The following is a 14,407-nucleotide window of genomic DNA, read 5'->3' as shown; positions in this document are numbered from 1 at the left end:
TATGAGAATCAAGTGATAAGAAACGATATTATCTATTGTTTATATCAGTAAATAAGTTGCGATTGTCATTAATAGAGTATTACATATTTTATAATTTATATAAATAAATATAATCTTTAAAATTTGACCTTATTTATATTCAAGAAAAATATCTAGTACCCCCGAACTATGATCAAATTTGTTACGACACACGTCAACTTCACCGGGGTCCTATTACCCCTTAAACTAAATTTTAGCGTATTTTTGTCAATCTTTTTAGCTAACATAATACCTTTTGTCAATCATTTTAGACGGCGTGACACCTTTGATGTGGGCTCCATTTTATGTAATAAAGGTGTCACATTAGGCCAAAAAATGACAAAAATATGCTAAATTTGAGTTTAGGGATAGTAGGATCCCTGTAAAGTTGGAATATGACGTAACAACTTTGACCATAATTTGGGGTGATACTAGAGACTTATGGCTTTCATTTATTGTTTGAGCCAATGTCTTCTAGGTCATAAATTTAATCTATCAACCAATAGTAGTTTTGAAGGACAAGTGCTACTCTTTCTTTCTTTTTTTTAAGAGGGAATTGCGATTTACAATCTGGGGAATCAAAATCTCGCCAACAAGTTAGCCAACCTGAGCTATTAAGATTCCCTCGTGACAAGTGCGCTGAACTTTAAGATCGAAGGATCAAAATAAGTGATTGAGTGAGTGTGTGCATATTAAAAATAAGGACAAATTTTAATGTCTCAACCATAATAGTGTGAATGGAGTCTGTGGTTCTGATGCTTAAGTTGAAAAAACAGCAGAATTATTCTAGATACGTACATTAGTTACTAAAGTTTACTCAAAAGTCAGAGTCGTTTAATTACTACACACAACAAAGAAGAAGAATACTTCTTATGTAGTAGTGAAATTTTTAAAAGTATTTGGTGTCACTACATAACTCTTTTTCCAGTCCTTTAATTCAACAAATTCATACTTTCGTACAAACAAAGATTTATGAAGGAATTGTGCCGGTAGTTTTAGTTAAGAGTTTGATTCACTAAAATTCTTGGCGTTAGAACCAGAAAATTCTTCCGTGCTAACAATTAAACTGTGCTGCTTTCGTCTAATCTTTGCCTTTTAACTTCTATGTTGTTTGTGACCCACAATATGATGCCTTTGAAATTTTTTAAACATCTATACATTTGATAAGAAACATGAATTTATGCACCAACATGAATACATAGATGAGACAAAGGGTTCTTAATGAAGTTAGTTAAAAGAGTTACCTTATGAGCATCATTCTCTGGCATTCTGAAACATCCGCAACCAGGGGATCGGGCATTTCTTTTTCACATCCCAATTTTTAGGATACCATGGGTACTGCCACATTAAGAAACATCGTTCTGGATGAGGTATCATCGCGAGATGTCTTCCATCTAGGGAACAAATTGCAGCCACACCCAAGGGGGAACCATTAGGATTGAAAGGATATACATCTGTTGGTCTGTCATTATCATCGCAATACTTCAAGCTGGGGCATTTCAGTGAAGCCAGGGGTTCTAGTAAGTTTCCAAAAATGACTCAGGTTGAAAGTGCCGAGAGTTCTGTAGTTACTTCTTTTTTCTTTTGAATTTACAATCTTGATTATGCAAAGAAACTACTTAAAGAGAAAAATAAAAAAAAAAAAAAGAAGGAAAGCATGATTTATACCTCAATATCACTTCATGTTTGTTGTAAATTGTCGTACCACTGATATTATTCTTCACTGTAATGATAAGCTATAAAAAATGACAAATTTAGAAGTGGATTGTGCACCCATGGTATTTGATGTTATGCCTGAGTAATTATACTTGGAGTACTTAGTTGTTGTTTTTCCTTTGTGCTACAACAGGAAAAACACTAAGAGAGACTAACTCTTCCTCAGTTGGTTCACCATATTGGTTGTTGTTTCCACACGCTAAAGATGCAAGATACTCCCTCCGTTCATCTTTATTTGACCACTTCTCTATTTTGGGATATTCAAATTAAGATGGATGACTTAACGGCCTAAATTCAAGTTTGAAGCAAAGGAGGGTTCATAAATCATAGAAACGGAGTTTTGGGGATGAAAATTAACTATGGGGATCTCAACGCAACTTGACAGCATCTAGGAGATTGTTGACAGGTTCGTGTTCATGAGCACAAGGCTTTGATGTCCCTCTGCACAAATATGTCATCATGATGAAATTAGATGTATCCTTGAAAATATGCGTTGGTTCTGATTTTTCATTTGAAAGTTGAATGCAATACCTTGATTCTGAATTTGTCACTGTTAGCTGGGGTGAATTTCGAATTTACTTCCATGCCTTTTCGCTAACTTTTCCCTTTATTATGTGCGGTTGTAATTTGCAGGAACGAAATGAAAGGTTGTTCTACAATCTTCTTATTGATAATGTGGAAGAGTTACTTCCAACTGTCTATACTTCAACTGTTGGTAAGGCGTATCAAAAATATGAAAGCCTTTTTAAGTGTCCATATGGTTTATACATTAGTTTGAAAGAAAAGTATAACAATCACGAATTAGAGGTTTTTTTGCTTTCACGTGAAGGTACATTCGACTAAAGTGTGAATATATATCTTATTTTCAGGGGGAGGATCCTTGAGGTATTGAATAATTGGCCTGAAAGATCAATCCATGTCATCATCGTGACTGATGGAGAAAGAATTCTGGGACTTGGGGACCTTGGTTGCCAGGTGATGATGCCCTCAATTGATATAAAAGTCCATTTCCTCCTTCGCACTATGTATTACTCAACTGGCATTCATTTTAACACTACTTTACTTCCACAGATTTCGCCATTTCAACCACATCTCACTCTTTTTTTCTCAATTTCATCCATGTCATATGAGTATTCATTGTTTAATTGCAAAATTGATGATTTTGCTGTTCAGGTTGTCTTTGTGAGAGTTGGATACGATAAATTTCTTGGTCATTGTCACACTCTTCCGCGCTTCACTGTTGTTAATTTTCAATTTGCATTTTTCCAATCTTGGGTTATCTATTTTAATTTTGGGTTTAAATTTGTATATTCTGCTATGGCTTCTGTGAGGATAGTTTGATTCATTTTCATTTTTCCATGAATGCTTTGGTTGATTTTCGCTTTTCCACCAATTTATTTCTACTTATTTTTATTTGGGGGGTTTACAGATGAATGAGAGGAATGAATTGAAGTTGCAGGTGAAGCGTTTGTTGAACGTACTAAGCAAGCCTTGGTTTGGCTGAACAGAAACCATAAATGGGTTTAACGTATGCACCCCAGACCTCACTTATAGGAGATTGCATGCTAAGTATGTTATTATTGTTTAATCGAAGTCTCATGAGAAATAGAGGCGATATCAACTGCTTTGAAGTTAAACTAAGTTTTGAAACTGAGAGTCAACAAGTTTGTCGATGTTTCACTCCAAGATTACTGATAGTGAAATAGAGGCGATATCAACTGCTTTGAAGTTAAACTAAGTTTTGAAACTGAGAGTCAACAAGTTTGTCGATGTTTCACTCCAAGATTACTGATAGTGATAACTTATAAGGATATCATATTACATTTTTAATCAACTCAAAGTATATCAACTACTGACAACAACTACAAATATTAACTCTACAATATTTGTTGAATTTGTTGAAGTGTACTTCTTGGATTCTGTGTACCAACTTTCATTTTTACTTGCAAAGTGAATTACATAGCTTACAGTTATATGATATAGTTATCTTCTGGTAGTCAAAGCAATTCCAATATTTTGAACTGTTTGAGTGATATATGTGCAAATAATGTAATTTCTATGAAAATTGCACTTAAAATGGCTTAAAAGATTATAGCGCATGAAAAGTTTGCAACAAAGAAGATAATCCAATTGGAGCTGCTATACAGAGAATTCTTTAACGATAGGTAGAGCTACTATAACTATTTGATCTTATCGTGAAGAATCGTGCCATGTAAGTATGATAAAATATGCTTTTTGCTTATCGAATAATCAACTATTTTCAAATTGTTACAGGTAATGTTGGTGGAATCTCATTCTCTATATTGATTTGCAAAATAAGACAATGCAAATGACGCATGAGAGTATTGACAAGGCTTTAGAGAAGGTTGATCTTGAGAATTGATACTACCCACGTGATTATTTCAAATACTACTATCTTGGTGTCGTGATTTTGTCTCAACCTTCTATTGTTTCTTTTTTTGATCTGTTTGATATGTTTTTTCCTGCAGCTGAGGGTCAAGTGGAGATAACAAGATAGGGATAAAATCCACATATACTTTGCCCTTTCCAAACTTTACTTATAAGATTACATTGGATGTGTTGTTGTTTTAGGAGAATTCCACAGGAAAATCTTTGGGCGTGGTTTGGGACTGTTAAAAAGATTGAAAAGAAAGTCCCACATTGGTGGTTAATGAGATGGGTGGTCTCTTTATAATGCTTGGGCAATTCTCCTCCTCATGAGCCCAAGACCAATTTTAACATGATAGTGGTCTCTTTATAAGGCTTGGGCAATCTTCCTCCTCATGAGCTAGCTTTTGGCCTGTGAGTTAGATGGTATCAGAGCAGGGCCCATTCTCAGGGGGGCCATTCTCACCCAATGTTGAGCTTTTGGGGTGTGAGTTAGACCCAAGATCAATTTTAACAGGGTATCAGAGCAGGGCCCATTCTTATCCAATGTTGGCCCCCGAATTGAGATGTCGGGGAGATTGTCCACGCCCAATTGAGGTCTGAGCGTGAGGTGGGGTGTTAAAAAGAGTGAAAAGAAAGTCCCACATTAGTGGTTAATGAGATGGATGGTCTCTTTATAAGGCTTGGACAATCCTCCTCTTCATGGGTTACCTTTTGGAGTGTGAGTTAGGCTCAAAACTAATTTTAACAGGGACATAGGTGTTTAGAGGTTGTTTATATTTGGGAGTGATCATCAAGTTGATTTGAACTTGGTAAAAAAAGGATTTGTGAAGATCATCCTACAACACTAGAAAAGTGGCTAGACAACAAAATTTATTAACATCAACTTTACTTATTGTACAAAGATGCTTGATAACTGAAGTTGAGCTTTTTAATGGTTCCCTATTTTTCTCCTCCATATATTTTGGGTGTGATATTGTAACTACTACTTTCCTCTTAGTTCAAAGAAAACAAACTCTACTTGAATTGTTTATATTGATTTAGCTGGACTTCACATTACTTTGCCCCAAAATTTGTGTTGATTAGTAGCTAAGTGACTTATAAAATTTGTCTAGCGATCTGATTCAATTTTGTTGTTATTTTAGGATATCCTTACGAAGACGATGAATCTAACTTCTCGCCCATATAAACAAAAGTGTCAATACTCTGGCGTTTATTTCAAGTATCGATTTTTTTTTTCTAAAAATGAAGTAGTAGATATGATTTAAACGGTTTAATATGTAATGTAGATTGACAGATTTTACATACGTTATCTTTTTATTTGTAGACATCTGAATATGACCATTTTTTTGGGAGTATACACAATTGCTATGGCATATAACATGAAGTCACCAAGCTCCGGTAGTTCACCTCCAGTTCAGTAAAATTTTGGTACGATTTTTTATTTCATAATCTAAATCTTTTTTAATTTATGTATACTAAACGTACTCTGAAGAGTTGCACATTTTTGTGGAGTATTAATCTGTTGGATCTTATTGACTAATTTTTGGTGAATGTTTTCTGCAGATATCGGTTATTCCTCACATAAATGAAGTAAACAAGGAGAAGAGTTCTCGATGATAACCCTATCTAAAGCAGTTTTTTACCAACACTTGCCCAAATATGAAAGTGGTGCATTTACAGGAATTGTCGTTAAAGATTTGATCGGAACACATCGAATTGAAAGTCTAACTCCAACCTCTTTAGAAGGAGCTCCAATAAAGATACAACATTGCAAGTTTGTAATAATTCCTAAAAGTTCAATTATATAGAAAAAGATTATCTCTTTCCTCAAAGGTCTCCCTTTATATTGAAGATTTAAAAAAAATAATGAGAGTTTCACATTCATCAAATTCACATGAGATGTGAGGTTTCGAGATTTTCCTCAAAGGTCTCCCTTTATATTGAAGATTTAAAAAAAATAATGAGAGTTTCACATTCATCAAATTCACATGAGATGTGAGGTTTCGAGAAAAAAAAAAAGACAGAGGTAGTACTATGTTAAAAAGACAGAGGTAGCACTATATTCTATCATATATATTTTGTTTTTCTGTTATTACTTTTTATACTGGTATCCTTCTTAACCAAATGACCATATAAATATTCCCCATTTGAAATATATAATTTTGGGCACGGACCACGCCCATCTAGTATACACACAAAAAAAAAATAACAAGTGAAAGTACTGGCTAATTTAGCTCTTAAAATATTCATAAATACTGATTTTGAAGTAATTACCTCTTAAAATATTCATAAATACTGATTTCGAAGTAATATAAATGCCAAGACTATACCAACTGAAAATTTTCCAACCATTCACAATATAAAATTTCATGAAGTTATCATGTCCAAACTTCTCACTCTGAAACTTTAACATACATCACCCAAAGGGTAAATTAAAGAGAAAAAAAGAAGACAAAACTCATGAAAAATAAACTTACATACAGCTATGCTATTTTACAACCTAGCTAAGACAGTTCTTGACGTCCTACATAATTAAGCAACCATAAAATCTTACTATATAGAGCACACGAATTCAGAATTTTAAATTTATAAATTTTATATTCTATTAAAAATATATAACTTATTAGATTCTAGATTCTAAAAAACAATCTTATAACTAATTTTAGAAAAAATAGCTTACTGAATTCTAGAAAAGACAACTCGATCCTTAGTTCAGAGTATTTTCAGCCAAAATTACTGAATTGCCGAATTCATAAGTCATAACTAGAACTCTAGCTCCACCCGCAAAAAATAGTCAAGATCAGGAGGGTTAAAGTAGACAGTATTCTTGAGCTGCAGCTGCTGCTGCTGGTACCTCTTTGTTGCTGCTCTATTCTCACTCTTTTTCTTTCTTGGAGCAGGTGGACACTCTAAGGGAGCTTGTATTCTACATTCTTGATTCTTTGGTGTTGTACATAATTCTTCCTCCATGTTCATAATTCTACTAAACAAAAATTGTATTCTAATTTTGCTTAATACAAGAAGTATTTTTGTAGAGAAATTTAGTGTATTTGTGGAGGAAAAATAGAGAACGTGTTTACTGAAAATTGTGGAAGTTTAAACGTGGGAAGAGAGGGAGTGGGAGATTTTGTAGTGTTATTAGACAAAGAATGAGGGAATTTAAAAATACCCACGTTAGTGACCCACGCTAGTGGTTAGAACCTTCCAATTTGAATTTTTGATTTTTCAAATATAAAATAAACTAATCCCACAGCTATATATTTCACCGTTTCAATTTTATTTTATTTTTCATATATTTCAAATAGAAAATCTCCTTCATTTCTAGCACCATTTTAATTCAAACTTTCTCATGACATATATAAGAGTATAGATTAAATAATATTTTGATATATTTAAAATATTGTTAACTTAAAATGACATAATTCAAAAGTCCTTTCTATTTTCTTAAACTCTATATCAAATGAAAATAGATCAAATAAATTGAGTTTTGTCGGATTATGACTTGATGCAAAAGAAAGTTAAAAAAATATTTAAATCTTGTGTCTTAAACAAAAAGCATATATAATTGCATTGAAATGTCCTTTAAAGTTGTAGTTTTTAATATTTTCATGTGAAAAAGTAGAATTAAAGAGTTTCAAAAAAGATAAGACACAATAAATAAGAGATATGCTGAAAAAAAAGTAAAACGAACAAACTAAATGAAAAAAGTACGTAATTTAAAAAAAAAAAAAAGCATTTCAATTTTCTATTTTCTATTTTCTGTGAGTATGAAAATATTTGAGTATATATAGAGTTAAAATATAAGTAGTACAGTACTTAATTTGACTGACATATTGGTATCAGTTGCGAGTAAATTTTAATTTTAAATAATTTAGTCGATTTTATGGTGGGAAATTTAAATAATTTGAAAATGATGAAAGTCCAATAGAAATGGAATTATTCAGCATTATTGACCAACAAAATAGTCTTGTGTCACATCAATCCAGAGAATAGAATATTATATTCATAAAACTTTATTTTTTTAAAATTTTTCATTCCAATATTAAAATTTCGATTAATTTAATGTATATTCAAGACTTAAATCTGATATCTTTAATTAAGCATAGAGTAGTCTCAATATTATATCACAACGGTTATTCATAAAACTTTATACTAACAAATATTTAAATATTGTACTTGTAATTATTAAAATAGTTTTACATGATATTATATTTTTCATCTTTTCTTAAAAAATAATTATTAAAAAAATGAAGAAGAAATAATTGACAGTGAAGTATGGGGTGGCACCGACTAAGCGTTTGAGCTGTATGACGTGGCCCTACGTAAGACCGCGTATATTTGACATTTCAAAATCGGCGGCTCTAACTCTGTTTGGGTCGGCAGATTTTGGCGGGAAAATTATCAAGTTTGATTTGTAATTCACAAATTCACTTGCCTACTACTTCTACCACTACTTTTGCTTGTATTAGGAAAGGAAGAGATAGGTGGAAGAAGAATTGGAAGAGGTAACTAAACATGATATTACTCCTCTTCAACTTATTAAGAACTACAAATTCGCGTCGGATAGGGCTTCACGTCCTATTAGGACTAAATATAAAGAGTCCTAATTATGAAAAAAAAAATTTAGTAGGGAGCGCTATCCTGATTTATCCGACGCAAATTTGAATTAGTCGAGTTTCAATGCGGATACTGAATACCGAAGACAATAACAGATAGCAGAGTGTTTGTAGTATTTTTATGTAAAAAGGTAGTCTCATCTTCTTCTTAATCAGTGGTATTATATACGTGTAATTATATGTATCTTATTTTAATTACTATTTGTTACTTCTTCTATTTTTTTATCTTCTTTTTTCTTTTGGCTCTAATTATATTTATTTTGAATCGATAATCAAAAATAATATCTTTATTTCAAAAAATATATAAATTAAATTTTTTATATCTTGTGTGTGAAGTTTAAAAAACAAGATATAAAAAATTTAATTTATATATTTTTTGAAATATAATGTATTAGTAATGTTTACATTAACAATACAATTATTAATTATGCTTGCATTAGCTATACTAAAATTATTTCTTATACAATATTTGGTTTGATGTGTTAAAAATAAAAAAACTCTTTACAAAAGTACACTACACAAATATAATGAAAATAATATAGAAAAGGTTTGAAGGGCTGTTGTGTCTTTACCCATTCTAATACATGCATTAAAGTTGCTTGCATTGGTAATACCAACGATTTTTCATGTATTAATTATGCATAACATAATACACAATAGAGTGTACATAAGTTGAAAAAGTGCACCAAATAAGATATTAGTACTCCCTTCATTTCATATTAGTTGACCTTATAGACTTGGCACACCTCTTAAGAAAGAGATTTATTTTACCAAATTAACATTATTAATTATACTTTAAAATTATAAACTTGAGTATATACGCACTGTTTAGCCATTTAATAATAAGGATAATATTGAAAGAACATGATAAAATTTTCTTGACTTCATTAAACGGACAACTAAATTGAAAGAAATATTTTTAAAAAGAGGATCAATTAAAATGTAACGGAGAAAATATTATATAGAGCTAATACATGCATTATTTTTTGGGTAAACAACATAAATACCAACACTTTGCTACCTAATTACTCTCTCTCCCAATTTTTATATTAATTACTTAATATCTCGGATATGATACATAAGTTTGGTCCCGATACATAACCGACAGATACATAGTTACCAAACTAATTGATTATAAAAAAGGAAAATAATGGTATGAAATTAAATGATAGAGCAATTAATAGGATTTTGATTGAGATATGCCTCTTGAATCCCTAAAAAATAGTAACAACTTCATAATGAAAGTTTAAATCAACATAATTAACATTCTCCAATCATAATTCTCCCAAATGCTCTAAAATCAAAATGTGCACAAAATACAAAACTATATCAACAAAAAATGTCAGGAAAATTTATACGTATCTAATCCAAAACATATAATTGATGATAATACATTAGATACAACATGTAATTTTAGATGAACTATAAATACAATACATATGTATCAGTTATATTCAATATTTTGAATATATCAGTTGCAAAACAATTCATAACAATTTCAAAATTTAGTATATATCAGATATAATGATAAATCTCTTAAAAATTGATCTATGCATCATAACAAGTATGTTGAATGTATCAGGTGTAAACTAACCCAAATTACATGCAATTTCTTATTATGTATCATAAAATAATGCAATATGTCGTTAAAATCGAATATATGTACTCGGCATATTAATGTATCAGGTATTACAAGAACCAAAACACATATAAATATTTGTATGTATCAGAAAGCCTGCAATGTTTTATGTATCAGAAACCTTAGAATTATGTATCAAACTCAGTAAAGTGAATGTATCAGATGTTAAAAAAGAATCTAACTCACATGTAAATTTCAATATGTATTGGAAACCATGCAATGTCTCAGTGTATTATACTTATGTATTGGATTCACTTCAAAATATATAATTCATACCTTTGATAAATGATTTCTTTTTGTAACTTGTGTTCTTTTCTACTTTGTCGATACAACAATAGACTTTTATGGCTACTATCAGTATCCTCCCGTAATTTCTTCTTCATATTCGAATTATTACGATGCTTAAAATGCCCTAGCACAAATCCAACATCAATTTCAATTGGAGTTTTAAGATCTAATTGAGTAAGACCGACACTAAAGAATGGTCCTTGTCTATTAATAATCTTAAAAGATTGAAAAAATAAAAAATCAACAATAGATTGACTTCAATTTCTCAACTATTAAACTTAAAAAAAAAAAAAAAAAGTTATGAAAACAAATTAACCTTCAAAATAAATTTGAAGAAAAAAATTAATGGAGGTTGTGATTGAAAGTTGAAACTTGAATACGTTGAAGTAGTGGATGATAAGTTGATAACACGATTGTAATTTAAAATTGATGAATTTGTAAGATATTTCACCATGATTTTGGGTGAGTTTTGAGGAGCAGGAAGCGCAAAAATGGAGTGGATTGTAATGTATCAGCAAACATTAGGGTTTTATATCTTAGTAGAAATTTTTGTAATTAATTTAGTGGAATAAAATTTTAAGTAATAATAAAAAGTTAAGATGCAATTTTAAGTAATTTATTCATATTCTTTTAATACATCCAACAAAACAACCCCAGAGTATTATCTTTGTTAGTTCTACTGTATATGGTACTCCATGTCCGTGGGAACGTTCGATAAGATGCATGAACCTAAACAACCTAAAACACAAAAGTACAATTTTCTTTTTGACTGAACTCAATAAATTGTGAATTTCAGTACAGAATTTAGAAGAATTACATGACAGAGGAAATTATGGAGACTCTAATTTGACACAATAATAGGGAATTTTGTGTCGGTCTATCTTGATTTTCTTTGGTCTTTTTCAATATGAATGGTACTTACCATTTATATTAAAAAATAATTTAATTTTTAAAATTTTGTCTTCTTCTTACTAAGATAATTTCACAATTTCTACATTTTTTTTTCTTTTAAGGATTTGTTTGACACTAAATCTATTTTCTTGATTTTTTTTTTTAAAATTCATATTCAATAAATTAGCAAAAATAAATTATTAAGAGTATTTATATATAATTTTAAAAATTATTATGAGGGTGGAGAATGGGTCTGGGTGGAGGTGCTCAAGGGGTACGGATTGGGAAGTTGTGTCTGAGAAAAAGAGATAATAAGCTTGAGATGAAGTGACATTTTTGAAAACTGTTTAATGCAGCGCTCTAATTTTTAAATAACTTGTTCTTTTTAAATAAAAATATTTCTAAAAGTAATTTGACCAATTAAATATGAATTTTAAAAATATTTTTCTCCATATCAAATTTATCCTTATACTCTTTGCCCGATCAAATAATTCACATAATTTGGAATAAAAATAATAATTATTTTTTGCTAATTATCAGTTCATCTCTAATCACTATAGTGCTCGAAAATCTTTAACATCTACTTGTTCAGTCTTACTTTATGTGAACATGTTTATCCTTATACTCTCTGCCCAATCAAATAATTCACATAATTTGGAATAAAAGTAATAATTATACATCTCTAGTCATCATAGTGCTCGAAAATTTTAACATCTACTAATTCAGTGTCATTTTGTGTAAACATGTTTATGATATGGAGTTAAAAAGTTACTTTTAAAATTTAGGGAAAAGACATCGTTTCCACTCTAAACTATATCCGAAAAGTCTACGTCATATCTAAATTATACTAGTGACCTATTACACACCTCAACTATAAAAAAGTGATACTTTTTACACTCTGTCAGACATTACACCACTTGCATTCGGTGTGGTGTTTTATGCGCGCTGTCACGTCAGCGCCACATCAGCACCACGTCAGCATCATCCGAAAAAATAATAAATTTATATTTTCATAAATTCTTCTTTTTTCTTTTTTTTTTTTAAATTTAAATTATTTTTCTTTCTTTTTTAAAAGTGAATTTTAAAAAATATCATTTTCAATCCTTCTTCTTTTAGTTAAAATCTGGGCAAAGCCAATTTACTGATAAACAAACAGATTCAATCAGATCAAAGCAATCCGAATCAGACAAATAAAATCACTTCAATCCTTTCACTATTTCACAATCTTCGCCATTTTTTGTGAAATTCTAGAAACCCACAACCCAATTCGATAAAATTCGAGCAAATCATAACCCAGACCGTAAAATGCAAACACAAAACTCAATTCTTGAAAATTCAAGAAACCCACAACTCAGTTCAATAAAATTCAACTAATTTACAATTCAATTCGTAAATGTAAGAAACTCATAACTCAACTTCATAAAATTTGATAAATTTAAAATTCAATTTGCAAAATTCGAGAAACCCACAATACAATTCAGTAAAATGCAAGAAACACAGAATCCAACTCATGAAATTCAAGATACCCACATTTCAATTTTGTAAAATTCGAACAACCCACTATCCAACTCGTGAAATTCAAGATACCCATAATCGAATTTTGTAAAATTCGAAAAACCCACAATCTAATTTAAATTAAAATTGAGTAAATTTCGTCTAAATAATACCCAGATTCATAGAGAAATATCAATTATAAATTGAAATGTGGGTTATGGGTTCGAATCCAACTCGTATTTTTTTTGGTAACTGATGGGATTATATTAAGTAAAAGTATGTCTTAAAGACTTAATACAAAACAAAAATCATTACTGCTCCAAGCAGAAATAGTTTAAGCGCTTCTAGTTGGGGCCAAAATTCAGTAACCCACATTTGGTTCTAACAAAATCAAAAGGACATAACACTAATAACAAATTTCTTCCTACTTGTAATAATAAAGGAAAAAAAAATAAACGGGTAAGTGAATTTGTGAAGTCATTGATGAATTGATGGAGGTTGAGAGAAGGTAAGGAATAAGAAATGGAGAAGGAAGAAATGAGAAAAGAAGAAATAAGTTAGAGATGAAGAGTAAAAAAGGAAAAGGAAAAACAAATTAAAAGGCAAAGAAAGAAAATAAAAATTATATAAATATAAATAAAAAATTAATTAAATATAATTGATTGATAAAATGCAATTGAATAATGACACGTGTGCGTTTTAATAAACTTTTAATTTCTTTTTTTGCTTTTCACGTGCCTAAAACGAGTGAAAAAAATGCGCCTTAGAATAAGTGTCGCGGGGAGCTAATAGTTTCACTTTTTTATAGTTTAGGTGTGTAATAGGTCACTAATATAATTTAAGTGTGACTTAAATTTTTCGGATATAGTTTGGGTGCCTTTTCCCTAAAACTTATGCTCTTTGACCATTTTATGATTAGGGAGTAATTTTTTTCTCTATTTTCTTTTTACCTTTTGACTAAACCGTGTTAAATTCAATAAATGAAGAATACCAAATTGTGAAAATTCAAGTGACTATTATGTCAATGACGACCTTCTAATCATGCGCTACAGTATCACAAATTTATAATATCAATCACATTAAGGAAGGTTCTATCAAAACATGGACAACTAGGGTTGTTGGAAAACTTTGACGAAAGAAAAAAAGAAGAAGAAATTATAACATAACGTTAATTGTCCATGTTTGAAAATTATAAAATCTTCTATGTCCATGTAAATAATGTAGAAGATTAGAGAGAAAATAGAGAGTAATTCTTATTTCTCTTGAGAGATTTTTGAGTAGTGAATTACAATGAAGGAAAACTCATTTATTTATAGAGAAAAATTAACCTCGAGATTTCTAATTTTTTTATAAA

The 14,407-nt window shown here is 30.3% G+C and overlaps 1 long non-coding RNA gene across 6 annotated transcripts; it reads left to right on the top strand.

Moving 5' to 3' along the window:
• The first annotated feature begins 607 nt into the window (after positions 1-607).
• LOC107842823 lies at positions 608-5,952 on the top strand. 6 transcript variants are annotated; one of them, XR_007044766.1, is made up of 7 exons: positions 608-1,538; positions 1,868-2,140; positions 2,368-2,449; positions 2,604-3,899; positions 4,009-4,099; positions 5,450-5,553; positions 5,689-5,952. It is a non-coding gene; the product is annotated as an uncharacterized LOC107842823 (long non-coding RNA). The 6 variants fall into 6 exon arrangements; XR_007044767.1 differs by having other exon boundaries at positions 610-1,538; positions 2,604-2,709; positions 3,164-4,099; XR_007044764.1 differs by having other exon boundaries at positions 612-1,538; positions 2,604-3,262.
• The last annotated feature ends 8,455 nt before the right edge of the window (positions 5,953-14,407 follow it).

Source organism: Capsicum annuum, chromosome 9, assembly GCF_002878395.1.
Source record: "Capsicum annuum cultivar UCD-10X-F1 chromosome 9, UCD10Xv1.1, whole genome shotgun sequence".
Classification (NCBI taxonomy): domain Eukaryota; kingdom Viridiplantae; phylum Streptophyta; class Magnoliopsida; order Solanales; family Solanaceae; genus Capsicum; species Capsicum annuum.
This window is presented reverse-complemented; position numbering and strand designations above follow the sequence as displayed.